General features: G+C 39.2%; 1 long non-coding RNA gene across 2 annotated transcripts in view; it reads right to left on the reverse strand.

Moving 5' to 3' along the window:
• Positions 1-522: 522 nt before the first annotated feature.
• The window catches only part of LOC141425726 (uncharacterized), a 39,210-nt gene continuing 28,333 nt past the window's right edge, over positions 523-11,399 (reverse strand). For both annotated transcript variants that reach the window (XR_012450798.1, XR_012450797.1), the window contains one exon: positions 523-6,728. This is a non-coding gene — a long non-coding RNA (uncharacterized lncRNA). The remainder of the gene's footprint in view (positions 6,729-11,399) is intronic.

An 11,399-nucleotide genomic window follows, 5' to 3' on the forward strand; every position in this document is an offset into this window, starting at 1 on the left:
AGAACTCCTTTTAAATAAGGGTACTTCTGTACCCTCTACACAGTACTCCACATTAAAACACACAATACAATTAGTGGCCTGGAGAATGTTTCTCACATCCTTTCAAGAGTTTCTAAAGATTGTAAGCGCCACTCTTCCAATTGTTTTCAAAATTATAATTACATAGTCCAGTTTAGTTTAAATCAAATAATAACTCAGTTTTTATATGTCATACTCTCTTACCTTGAATATTAGTCATTATTAGTTTAACAAATCTCCTAAAAGTATAACATTTCCTCTCAAACATATTTCAAATTCAGTTGTCAAAGAAATATTCTGAAAAGAAATATACACATGGTTAGGGCTTAAGTATTCAAGTGTAAAACCCAATGAAATCAAATCATTAGGAATAAATTGAATTGCTTAGGGCTTTTTAGCCTTTTGATATGATAATATTGTTATAGATTTTGTTATAACAATTTTTGTTATATATTTTGAAGAATAAACTCCTCAATATTTCTTTGAAATCATAATTAGGGCTGATGCCTCATTGTTTGTGGTCTCTTGTCTCCTGGGAAGCAGAGTCTTGCCAAGGAAGGGCACAGGTGTTCTGGAGGGTGATCTTGCATGATGGGACTAGGTAATCCCATTTGAGGGAAGCTGGCTTCACTTGGTTGTGGGGGATCCAGGGAATGATCTCTGCTACCTAAACTGCGATGGAAGTGGATAAAACAGTAACAAAAGGGCCCCTCCAGTGGGGCTTTAGCAGTTGGCCATCCCATTCCTTTACCCAAACAGCATCCCATGATTTATAAGGCTATGTGGGAGTTGTGAGTCTAATGGGGAGTCTGTCTCTAATCAAGTCATTGAGTTTTGAGTGTGAACCCAAGGACCTGCAACTGCTGTCTTGGAGTGAGGTCACCTATTGCCTTAAGGTCCCCTCACAGGCCCTTGACTAAAGAGGGTAAGCACCCAAAAAGAATTTCAAAAGGGGAGAGACCTGTCCACTTGGTGGGGCTTGACCTAATCCCCCAAGCAAGGCATATTTTGAGTCCATGTAGATGTTTACCTGCATTCCTGCAGTGAGCAGGAGCACCCATGTGAGAGTAATAAGCTCAGCCTTTTGTACAGAGGTCCCGACTGACAGTAGACATGCTTCAGTGACAGTATCCAGAGTCACTAATGCATATCTGGCAAAACATGTGCTGTACCATACAAAGCTGCTGCCATCTGTGAAATACTCAATGTCTGGATGACTGATAGACTGATCAGTCAAGTCCCACCAGGTGGAGAACATTTCATCCATAACCTCTTAACAGTCATGCTTAGGGGGCCTGAATCAATCGGCAATGGGTGGCTGGGTTTAGGGTCTTAACAACCTCTAATTGGATACATGGGTTTTCACATAACATGCTTTGATATCTGACCATTTGGGAGATTGTCAGCCAATAATTTTCTTTATATTCCATAAGAGTCAAAACAGAGTAGGGAATTGTGTGTTTTTGTCCCAAAGTAAGTTTGTCTGCTTCAGTCACCAAGATGACAGTAGCCACCAGGGTGCACAGGCAGGGTGGCCAGCCTCAGGAAGCTGCAACAAGTTGCTTTGATAAATAGGCCACCAGATGGTGCCAGAAAACTAGCAGCTGGGTCAATACCCCTACAGCTGTCCCCAGTCTGTCATGTACATATAAAAAGAAGGGCTTCATCACATCTGGCAAGCCCAGAGCAGGGGCATTTGTGAGTGCCCTCTTAATTTCTTTAAAGGCCTTTTCTTGCTCCTCTCCCCATACCATGGTTTTCTGTTTTCCACCCTTTCTAGCTTCATAAAAGAGTTTTGCTAAGAGAGATTAACTGGGGATCCAGATCAGGCAGAAACCTGTACTTCTAGAAATTCTCTAATCTGTTGACGGATCTTGGGGACCAGAATGGAACAGATGGCCTATTTCCTCTCAGGGCCCAGTCTACATTGTCATTGTGACAGGTGAAACCCAAGGTATTTGAAAAATCTGAGCCTTCCTTCTTTTGGGCAACCTTATGTCCTCTCTTCCACAAAAGGGAGAGAAGGAGGTGAGTTCCTTCCATACAATCCTCCTGAGTTGGTCTAGCCAACTGAAGGTCATCTTTGTACTGGAGGAGTGTGCAGCCATGCTGGTCAGCTGAGATGGCCTTTGGGTAGGATGCCAAGGTATCCCCAAAGAGAGTGGAGAGTTTTTGTAGCCTTATGGCAACCTAGTACATATCAATTGTCCCTTCTCTCCAGTACTAGGACTTTCCCATTGGAAGGAAAAGATGGGTTGGCTCTGTGGGGCCAGGCAGATGCAGAAAAATGTGTCCTTCAGGTCCAGGCAGATTAAGAACTTTGCCTCAGCTGGGAAAAGGCCCCAAAGCATATATGGTTTGGGGCTGCAGGGTGTAAAGTAACAGTTGCTGAGTTGACTGCACAGAGGTCCTGAACTGGCCTAAAATCTTCAGTCCCTTGTTTTTGATCACACAGAAAGGGAGTGTTCCAGGGAGTTTAACAAGTCCGAAGCATCTCATACTTAGGAGCCTGTCAAGATGATTTTAGATCCCAACTTGGGCCTTGTAAGGAATGTAGTATGACCTCTGGCTACCAGGAATGGCTCCTGGCTTTAATTCTACCACCATTGGAGGTATGCTCCAAGCTGGTCTAGGGGGATTGTCCTTAGCCCATATCCCTGGAATCTTAGAAGGAAGCTCAGGCATGACAGGAATCTCTTTCTCAGGGGCGTAGAGTTGCCATTCCTCCTCCTGTGCAACCATGAGCATTAGAATCTTGGTGTCAGGCCCTCGCAGCTTTAAGGCTGCTGTGCCATTGGGTCAAAAGTTATCTGGGCCCTTAGTTTGCACAATAAGTCTTTGCCCATCAAAGCCATAGGGCAATCAGGAAGGTAAAGGAACACATACATTACTTCATGGTTCCTAATAATGCCTCCAGATACCATTCAAGCTGCTGGCAAATCTCAGTCATCATTAGGGTCCCAATGGAGGTCCTCCTCAGGGAACTTGCCATGATCATAGGCTTGGGCACTTAAAGTGCCTGCAGGTGCATGATCTTCCAGCCACTTTAGAGCTGCCAAAGTTATACAGCATTGCTCCTCAGTATTAAATAGAGTCAGAAGAAGCTGTCAGCAGTCTGTTCAGGTGGGAATAATTATGAGTTTGGATGATGGATTACTTAGATCAATCAGATCTTGAGGCTTTTCCATGAAGGAGGGGATAGATATGGTGCTTCCAATTTAGGAGGTCTGTTGTGATAAAGGGCTGGTAGACGAATGTCTGCCTTTCTTCTTGTATCTGACCATGCTGGTCATAATATATTGGGATCTGGACTTCTCACAGGGGCATCTGCAGGGAAGTGGGTCCCAAGGGAGAGGCTAGGCCCATTTTGGGACTGTTCAAATGTTCCTAGTTGGACCTAGGGGCTGGTCTCACAAGGAGCTGTGGAGTGAGGACTGGTGGGCTCAGAGTCTGAGGAATGTGTGATTGTTGTAGGCTCAAGGACTCCTTGACCCAGCCTTGTAGGCGTATTTGCTGCTGGGCTTCCCTGTCTGATGCTGCTTCCCCTTCTGAGGGTGGCGGCAAAGGGGTGGAAAGTGGTGGCAAACATGGATACGGAGGCACATAAGGGGATAAGATTTCCTTGGGGTCCCCCACTAATATGGGTTTCTGTGGCTTTTCACATTTTTCCCTGCACATGGAAGCTGCTGCCATCCTGGCTACCATGACCCTAGATGCTTACTCTAGATGGGGCTTTAGCCACAAGGGCCAACTGCAGACCACATCCTGCCCAGCAATCAATATAAGAAAACTGATCTGAGTGTCCAGACTCCCCTACAACCACTTCAAAAACTCTATTGACTATGACCTTATCTAATGACCCTTCTGAGGGCAATCCTACACCAAAAGCAGGCCCGTCTATTTCACAGAAGGTCTTAAGCTTGCCAGGAGTCAGCTTGACTCTGTAATCTTCCTTAAATCCCTTTTTAAAGTTCTTAAGCATGCACTCAGAGGGGTTGTTCTTACTGTGACCTCCTCCTATTCCTCAAGTTACCAGATATCAAGACAGAGACAGAAATGGAATGTATGAGGGTTGTAGGAAAGGAGGTAAGGGGTCCTCCTTTCTGGTACACAGGCAAAAACAACACCACTCACCTTGTCTCTGGCCACTCCCCTTGTGAGGACATAGGCACCTCTTAGCCATAGTGAGACCATATAAACCATGTACTGGAGCCCCAAATGGGCCACACACCATAGACTATATGAGGATCACCATGGAACTGCTTTAGGATTTCTCACTCACTTTGCAGCTGGGCTACATCTCAGGCTCGCACTTTCACACATTCTCACACAGCACAGTACTTCCACCCTACTGCCTGGACTTAAGAGACATGGTTTTGCCCCAAAAGGGGGTTACTCAGGTGTCTCTTGGAGTTGATCAGACTCCATCTCTGCCTCCTAAGGCAGGCCTAAATTTGAACCTGGGTTCTTACCAGTCTGATGAGTGGGGCTCCCAAGTTGGTTCCTGAGCCTTTCTGGGTTCCTTTGTGTGACCAAATCTCACCACCTTAGTTCACTGAGAGAGAGGTTCCCTCCCATCACATCAACCACCATCCTGTGGTGCTTGGCAAGGTCAGCCCTCCTGGGGCTGCTGAGCCTGTGATGAGGAGGTGAAAATACCACTTCTGAATCCAGGACATGAGCCCCTGGAAATGTTGCAGGAAGTCTCAGACAGAAATGAGGCACCAAAGCTTTTGGGAAGCAAGTTTATTAAGCAGGCCAGTATTCATTAGGCAGATTTGCATCCCAAGGCTGAGCCCCAAAAACAAAAGGGACTTTCCTTATATACCATTTATAGCAGGTTACAGAAATGGGGGATACAACTTGTACCATACATGGTCATATACTATTTACTTTAACCTATGGGGGGAGGTGACCCTTCTCTGGTCATGCCCCAGATGCTACTTGACATTCCTCAAATCTGTTCTTTTTTTGTTTCACTGCTGCACTCATTACCTCTCATTATCTTTCTTCCCCCTCCCCACCTTCCTGCCACACTACATCCTCCCAAGCTCTAACTAAGTAATATGTTTTTGCTGGGATCCTTCATTTTCACAAGGATGACTAACAAGGGCAACTTTAGTATGTTCTAGCTGGACATTTAATAACTTTTACACATACCTGCAAGGGACAACAACTTCATTCAAAATTATTATTGGAAGGACAATCTTAAACTTACTGCCATCCAATACTTACCAAATAATTAATTATAGAAAAAAATGTTAATAAAACCTTATTATATATACATATAATTTAAATATGTACAATTGCAACATATATGTATGCATATTCAGTACAATTGACAGGTAGCAGGTAGACATAAGCAGTGGCCACAAGAGGAAGACGTAGAAAAAAATCATTTTAATTCAACTTCCCAAATCCACTAATCTCTATTTAAGATCAGGTAGCCAGAGCCCAGAGGATCTCACAGGATGATTTGAAGTTAGCCACTACCCTAATACTTAATTCACTCTCAATCCATGGGTAATCCATACCCTAAACATCAAGACCTAAGATAAAGCAAAGGTTAGGAATTTTTAAACAGAAATTATCTATCAAGTAGAACAGGAACTAGTAAATTATTCAATATATTTCTTAATAAGACAATGACCCAAACCCAGAAAATCATCCCAGAGGCCAAAATGACCCTTCCCTTTTTTAACAACCATTTTAGTCATCAAAATCCATTACCTTTGACCTGTGTATTCCCCCAGCTCTCCAATATAAGAATAGGTGGGATAAAAAGATTTTGAGTTTTTGCTCCCATTCCTGTGTAGGGGAACAAGAAATGTCTCTCTCTCCTACAACCCCATTCCTCTCATTCTAGAGACAACTTGCTTTCAGTCTGTCGAAAGAGTACTTTTTTCCTATTAATTTTATTGTATCTTTGCATCTTGCTTGAATTCTTCCCCTGATGTATACAAGAACCAAGGTGAATTTTCTAGGCCAATTTTCTGGTAACACTACTACTTTTATTTCTGGTAACAGTACTGCTTTTAATCTATATTATTTTGGGACTCAAAATTATGATATATTTACATTAATATTCAGTCATTTATAAATATCCAACAATTTGTTATCATTTCAAATGATGTAACAGATAGACTTCTGGATTTACTTATCCAAATTTCAAAAGGATAATGATTCAATACTTTAATCAATGCTATTCCAGTTGGCTCTTGAAGATGGTAATTTAATTTTGTGTTCTCAGTACATGAATTAATGTTAACAAAAAGTCAGATAAAGTACTGAAACAATCCTAGAATGATCTAAGTTATTTAAAATGGAATCTTTAAACTTTAGAGCTAAGCATCTTAAAATGTAAGTAATTGCATTTCCTCCCCTATTATAAGGATGTTTAGATAACAAAAAAGCAAGGAACTAAAATGTACCATCTAGATAAAAATATTAAAACTGTATTTTGACAACATATAGAGAGAATAAACATTGGAATACAAACAATAATGCTCTGATCTTGAAAAACAATGAGCACCGCAGGGTGTGCAGGGCTTTCATGAGACATAAAGGGTCTGCAGGAGACAATGAGCAGGAAATCCATTTCTTGGACGGGATTTCCTCTCCTTAGCACGAGATATTGACCTCCTAGGGTAAGCAGCTGCATTTTCTTTTCAGTCAAACATGTTAAATTTCTCAAATTCAATTCATATGTCCTAAAGAGAGAAGGAGGTATTATAGGGGTCTCTGAGTCACAAAATGATTAAGGATAGGTTTAGGGAGGGAAGGCAAAAGTAAGTTTCTGTCTTCTCTGTTACACATCTATAATAACTCATTGTAAGTAATAGTCTTATGGAACACACCTAGATATTCAACATTTTACAGAAGAGGTATATTTGTTTGGCTCTATGATTTGTTCATCTTTTTGGGGAAATGGTATTGAACACACACACACACACGCACACACACACACACACACACAAATTTACTCTGTTTTTCAGGATGAAAAAATAATGGTATATTACTGGTCACTGTGCCAGAATATACTAATAAACTTAAGTTGTAATACAAGTGCAGAAATTGAACACAATTATAATCTAGTGTGGTAATCATCTGTTGAACATGTTTTTATTTGCAAATATTCTACTTATGATAACAGACACAGCAAATCATTTAATTCTCAGTTAAACAATACTTCCTCTCTACAGGCATTTAACTTTTCCTCAGCAAATATATCTATCTAGTTTTAATACCATTACTGTGTTTCTTATAGTCTGTTTTAATGTTTTATATAATTTTTCATTCTTGAAATATTCCATTTATAAAATAATTTTAAAATTATGAGAAAGGCAGCAGGTTTAAAAACATATTATCTTGGAAATTATTTGCTTTACAATTGACAGATAAACAACTAACATGATTATTGTAAAAAAGAGCTTCTACTCCTCAAGAGACAAAAGTTAAATACAATACCAAAAACTAAAAAAGAAAAAAATGCAAAATTGGGGGGAAAAAGACACAAAGATCTAACCCTCAGAAGAAGAAACCTAAGCAATTATGTTAAAGGGTGTTGTTCTTTATATAATTTACTTACAGGTGTATGGCAAATTCTGGATTGTGGTGTTAAAATGAATAAACATCAAAGCTTACCAATAAGGAAATGTTTTAATAAAGTAATGGTGTACATTGTTTAGAATAAATTACGAAGCATTAATACCACATACTGTTTTTTTTTTCATTTTTCTTTTATTATTCATATGTGCATACAAGGCTTGGTTCATTTCTCCCCCCTGCCCCCACCCCCTCCCTTACCACCCGCTCCGCCCCCTCCTGCTTCCCCCCCCAATACCCAGCAGAAACTATTTTGCCCTTATCTCTAATTTTGTTGTAGAGAGAGTATAAGCAATAATAGGAAGGAACAAGGGGTTTTGCTGGTTGAGATAAGGATAGCTATACAGGGCATTGACTCACATTGATTTCCTGTGAGTGGGTGTTACCTTCTAGGTTAATTCTTTTTGATCTAACCTTTTCTCTAGTACCTGTTCCCCTTTTCCTATTGGCCTCAGTTGCTTTAAGGTATCTGCTTTAGTTTCTCTGCGTTAAGGGCAACAAATGCTAGCTAGTTTTTTAGGTGTCTTACCTATCCTCACCCCTCCCTTGTGTGCTCTTGCTTTTATCATGTGCTCATAGTCCAATCCCTTTGTCCACATACTGTTTTAAAGCACAAAGTACAAACAAACAGTAACAATACATTACACTGGTTGTTTTTTTTTTTATTTTGTTATTATTGCTGTACAATGCGACATTTACAAAAGTTCTTACAATATATTGTAGTTGAATTCACCCCCTCAGTCATTCTCCTTTATTCCTTCTTCCCCATTCCTGGACCAGTTTCAACAATTCTCATTGTTCCATTTACATACATGTGTACATAATATTTCCACCATATTCATCCTCCTGCATCCTTTCCTTGGATCCTCCCATTCACAGTTCTAACAACCCTAGGTAGGACCTGTTTTGCCTTCCTGTTTTCCACTTTTGTTAAAAAGAAAATTACATTTTGCTTGTTACTATAGCTATACTGGGGGTTTCATTGTAACATTTCTATGTATATCTGTACTATAACCCAAAAAGGTCCATCTCCTCTATTTTGGAATTATTGTTTTCTCAGAGGAACAGAAATCCTTGCTTATCTACTTATTTGATGGTAAACAGAGGCAAAAACACTGATATCCAACATTTAGTACAAAGTGTATAATACACTAAGGCTTAAATTTTCATATACTGTTTGCAAGCATGAACAGGAAGCAAAATTTTATCAAGTTCTTAGAAACTCCCTTTGTTAAAAAAACAAAACAAACAAAAAAACACTGACTCTTCACCTGGTACCACAAAGTAAGCAAGAAAAAAGTATGGTATCCTGCCTTCAGTTTACATCTGTCTCCTTTTGTTAGAACTTGGGGACAGACCCCTGCTTAACTCTAGGCATGTAGATCATTCAAGGCCTGTCTGTCTAAAAACTGATGATACTTAACCAACCTCATACCCCTTCTCGGATGAAGGCACAAAAGTAAGAGAAATTAAACATTCTTCCATCAGTGTTTTTAATGCCCTATTCCAGAACTCTTAAGAAGTACCTGAAAGTCTGTATTCATCTTGGACTCCCAGAAAAACAAAGAGTCACAGACAGATCACTCTAAGATGAGATCATCCCATAATAATCTCAGAGGAACAAGATTTTCCCCTCAAGTGATAATGATTTCTGCAGAGTCTTCCTGTAGAACCAGAACTGAGATAAAAATGAATGGGAGTACACTATGACTAAGATTGCTTAATTATGCCTACTTCTTGCTTCCTACCCCAATTCTGCCTGTATGTAAACCTAAAACTCATGTCAGTACCTCAAATATGGGCTGAAATGACTAACATCCATTTTCCCAACATTTTCAAAAATTTTTGATTAAAATTTTTTCTTTCCTTTTCATGATTATATTTGTTTACTTTCTTTCAGATAAGTAGGCAGACTTGACATGTTGAAACTCCCAGAGTCAGGCCTTTGGCTTAGCACTACAGAAGCATAAGCACTACAGAAGAATATGGTAACATTTACACTGAGGTAGAGATAAAAGAAAAATGCTACATATGACATTACAGGAAAAATACTGTTGAATATGGTAGAGTTACAAAGTGTGGGCAAATGTTTTCATATAGGAGCTTGAACTCTATTTGAATACTGTTCAGTTTATCCATAAGGTAACCTAATGCACCTCTGTATTTTATTGGCTTCTGTTTCCTGACTCCATTTACCAATTCTTGGGAATGTATGAACATTCAATATTTAAGAATTGCCTGAAACCTTATACATTTTCTGGGCAAAAATTGATACTTACAGTATTACAATAGACAATTTGACTTGGAAGTTCTTGTGGGCCCTTAAATCAGGATATAATCTCAAGGGATCATGAGGAAAAATAGTTTAAATGGCTTTTTTAATAATGAGGAGAAAAGCATGCACACATATGAATTCTTTGACCTTAGCAAAAAATCTTTGGAGTTTGCATAATTGAGTCTATTATAAAATGAACATCAGCTAAAAGGACACTTAAATCCCAAATGACTTCCTTTTAAAGAGGATTCTAATGTCTGTTCCCTATTAATTACGCTTTGACTTGCTTGCTACATAGATGTGCTATTTATTCTGCAGTCTTTATTTGCTAGAAATTTTACATTTAACCAAAATGTAAGCTTCAAATATATTTTAATTGAAATAACAGTTTCAAAGAAAAATTGGTTATGTATAGAAGGATAATGGATAATTGTTGTAGCTATTTTATATTTATGTGGGTACTTGATTGATATATTTCAGTGTGAGTCATTTCCAAGACTGCTCCCTATTGAATTTATGCTAAGTAGGATTTATTTTCTGTTCTCATGAAACTACCTACACTCTACTAGCTTTGTTTTGTTCTCAGGGAATGTCTTTGCCTGGGTTCCCTAGAACATAGAGCATGAGGCAAAACTGTGTTGATGTTTTATTTATTGTAAGATATAATCACAAAGAGGAGAAATGGAAAAATAAAATGAGCAGAGAATATTAGGAAGCAAATAAAAAGAGAAAGATATTTGAGCCAAGTCCTGAGGTTAACTGAATGTGGAGGTAACTGGAGTTAAGAGTAATCAACTTTGTCCTTCATCTATTCTGGTATTCCCTTGTCTTCAAACACTAGATTGACTGGTTTGGAATACATGTCGGTGAGGTAACCTAGACCTTCAATTTCACCTTTTCTTGTCTTTACTGAATAGAAGTTACTGCAGTTACTATTGACATTTATTAGTGAGCATAACATAGTTAGTGGTGACCCCAAGGAAACTGCTGAACTCTGGGCACATCACCTCTGCCATCTTTTGCATTTAAAACCATAGATCCCTATGGCAATCCAGGATGAATACCTCAGCCAATATATAATTCCTTTCACCTAATGAAAGAAAATGGAAACTTATCAAAGTTCCATTGATAATTGAAATCCAAAGTTACCAAATAGCTACACCTCCCAGGCAATCCCATTACTACTGTGTTTTTTGTCAGAAATGCCCATCACCTGGGAAATGGGATTGATAATTCAGTACAACCTAAAGTGGTACAGATGGGAATCACAAATGGAGAGGGGTCTGGAAGACTAGGAACTCTTATTCAGTATCAAATCCTGAATGATACTGGGTGCATAGCACCATACATTGGTCAGCATTACTGCATATTATCCAGTCCAAATAACAGTGATCCAACCTTGTGTGGAGATATTCCAAAGCTGGTATTTTACTTGAGTCTTCTGTAGGTTGCATCATTTTATCAAGTTGATTGCTTCTGGTAAAGATGAGTGAATACTATC

The sequence above is a fragment of the Castor canadensis genome, chromosome 8 (genome assembly GCF_047511655.1).
Source record: "Castor canadensis chromosome 8, mCasCan1.hap1v2, whole genome shotgun sequence".
Taxonomy (NCBI): domain Eukaryota; kingdom Metazoa; phylum Chordata; class Mammalia; order Rodentia; family Castoridae; genus Castor; species Castor canadensis.